This window comes from Salvelinus sp. IW2-2015, unplaced genomic scaffold, assembly GCF_002910315.2.
Source record: "Salvelinus sp. IW2-2015 unplaced genomic scaffold, ASM291031v2 Un_scaffold9774, whole genome shotgun sequence".
NCBI classification, from domain to species: domain Eukaryota; kingdom Metazoa; phylum Chordata; class Actinopteri; order Salmoniformes; family Salmonidae; genus Salvelinus; species Salvelinus sp. IW2-2015.
This window is the reverse complement of record NW_019951032.1, coordinates 1-2,578: the sequence shown is the minus strand read 5'-3', so window position 1 is coordinate 2,578 and position 2,578 is coordinate 1. Positions and strand designations below refer to the sequence as shown.

Below are 2,578 nucleotides of genomic sequence, written 5' to 3'. Positions count from 1 at the left end.
GAACACATCTAATGATCCTGGTGGTAAGTCAATGCACTCACGTGTCAGTCTGCTGGACTTCCCTGGCATCTGTCCTGCATTTCTGTTGATCAGGGGGAAAGTTAGGGAGGTCCCTTCATGAACAGGCAACACGCAGGCATATAGAACCCGCTAATTTAACCTTATTTCCAATACAGTGAACTACTTCTGACCAGATCGACGTTATTAGTAGTACACTACGACAGTCGAATCAGTGGCCAAATGCTACTCAGAATCTGGTAAAGAAGTTCCTTCTTCAAAGACTGATTCGGTAAGAGAGAGTTCATTTTATCATCACCGTAGCAGAGACCTAACGTTGGGTTTTTAACGACTGGTGGTCCGGTCACACCTAAATGGCAAGCTAGCATACTAGCTAACATGGCACGTGGTTAGCTAGTTGCTAAGTAAAACTACATCGTAAGCAGGCATTTAAGTAATATGTTGCTTACCAGAGCAGCACATTCGAGTCGTCGGCATCTTGAAAGGAGAAAATAATATACAGTCAACACTGATTTCAATTACAACCCCGGTACAACCCCGGTAGCTCGCCAGCCATTAAATAACGTAGGTTCTCATGTGACCTAGCTAGATGCGGACACGTGTTCTGCGAACGCAGCATTTCTAAACACGTTTTTTGTTAAAATTCTAATAAATTTGCAGGTCGCCCATCAGAAATACTAAAGTACAATCAGGTATTCAGAACAGGTCTGTGTAAATTCTCATCATCGAAAGACGTTGCAATGCTAACAGCCAGATATCGGCCTGAACATGAAATAAACAAATCAGAACAAAACATGTTTGATACTAGAAGTCCATAATTTGTCTAGAGTAAATTCTAAAGATCAGTGGAAGAGTTGAAACAAAAGGATGGCTTTAGATTGAATGCCAAAGTGGTGACTAGCTAAGTTACCGGTAGATGCTTTCGCCGCATTCCGCCCAGTGTTGCCAACTAATTTCCAGAGGAAGTTGATTTGTTGCTTATAGACGTTGTGATGTCATTGCGTGATGACGTCATTACATAATAACGTAAAACTGCGTCATTACGTAGACTCTAATTGAACACTTATTCTGTCATTGTTATATAGTGACTGATGTAAAACTATATCTTGGCCTCAAATTGTATACAACCATTGAAATTTCTAAGTTTGACATATTATTTTACTACACTGATTCCACAATTGAATATGAATATGTCATAAATCTCTTTATTTTATTTGGAACATTTTTCATACACAAATCAAAATTTATGAAGAAAAAGGCCCTTTTCTTAATTTTTTTATCTGATTTGGAAAACTATTTAGAGTCTTTGAAACGTATACAAAACAAAATGTCAAAAAAATGTATTCGCTATATGCCTGTATTTGAATTGATATAATGTGGATTAGTTTTATTTTTTTCTCATTTCTTTGTGGAATCCCTCTGGCTGTTATGTTTATGTTTTGCATGTTACTGTTAATAAAAATAAAAGTGAAAAAATATAAATATCACATGGGGAAAAAAACATATAAAAATAATCTCAGGGAAAAATATGATTTGACATTTGTTAGTTTMGATTTGTTTGTTTATTATCATATACTTTTATTTGTAAAAGTAATATAAACACAACACATTTTATATTATCACATTTTTATTTTTAAACACAACACATTGAATTATTGAACAATTACACATTATTGAACAATTTTATTTATTTTCTTTTTAACTAGTAAACCTACACATTCTGAACAATCATAGTTTTAAGCAGTGTATTGGTAGTTAGTTAACATGCTACCTAACTGATCAACAATTATAGGTACAGGCAAATAACAAGGTATATATGCTATCTTATTGAATAAGCAACTTAAATCAAATAATGATGTATGTGCTAGGCATCTCTCTCCATCTCTCTCCAGATTGTAAGTTCTGTTCAAGATCTCGTCGAACACATACTACTGCTTTTGCAGTCAGCCAACAATGATTTGCAATTTGCTGAAATTGCTGCTGGCCTGCTGCTGACGTCACTCACAATGCACTTTTGCAGCCAGGCACGTGTGTTGTGACAGAGAAAATCGGTTTTGTGTCATTTAGAGGGAAAATATGTGCGTTTGAGTCATTTTTCAAAAGTTGCCACAAGTTCCAAATACATTTTTAAAAGTAGCTACATTTGTTGCTAGGTGCTGTTTGGAAAAAAAGTTGCTAAATATAGCAACAAAATTGCTAAGTTGGCATCACTGCCTGAGGGTGTCTAGACCGCTGTCTGTCTGTCTGTCTGTCTCTCTCTCTTCTTCTATGGTATAATGGCATCCACAACAATTAAATGTGCATTCCGCCACCTACATTTACATTTACATTTAAGTCATTTAGCAGACGCTCTTATCCAGAGCGACTTACAAATTGGTACTGTGTGGGTGGATAATAAGGATCCCCAAAAATAACATATGGGTAAAACTAAATCAAATATCACACAAACTACCAAAAAAGAAATGAACTAAACAAAATCAACCTGCTTTTCTGTAAAAACCTCATTCTAATCAGGTCCAACACAGCCTCAGAATCCTCCTGTGAGGGCAGGACATTTCCT

At 36.0% G+C, this 2,578-nt stretch overlaps 1 long non-coding RNA gene across 1 annotated transcript; it reads right to left on the bottom strand.

The window, feature by feature from the left end:
* LOC112079826 (uncharacterized) lies at positions 1–1,113 on the bottom strand. Its single transcript, XR_002896065.2, has 3 exons — positions 929–1,113; positions 468–495; positions 1–82 (listed from the first exon to the last, which is right to left on the bottom strand). It is a non-coding gene; the product is annotated as an uncharacterized lncRNA (long non-coding RNA).
* Between the last annotated feature and the right edge of the window lie 1,465 nt (positions 1,114–2,578).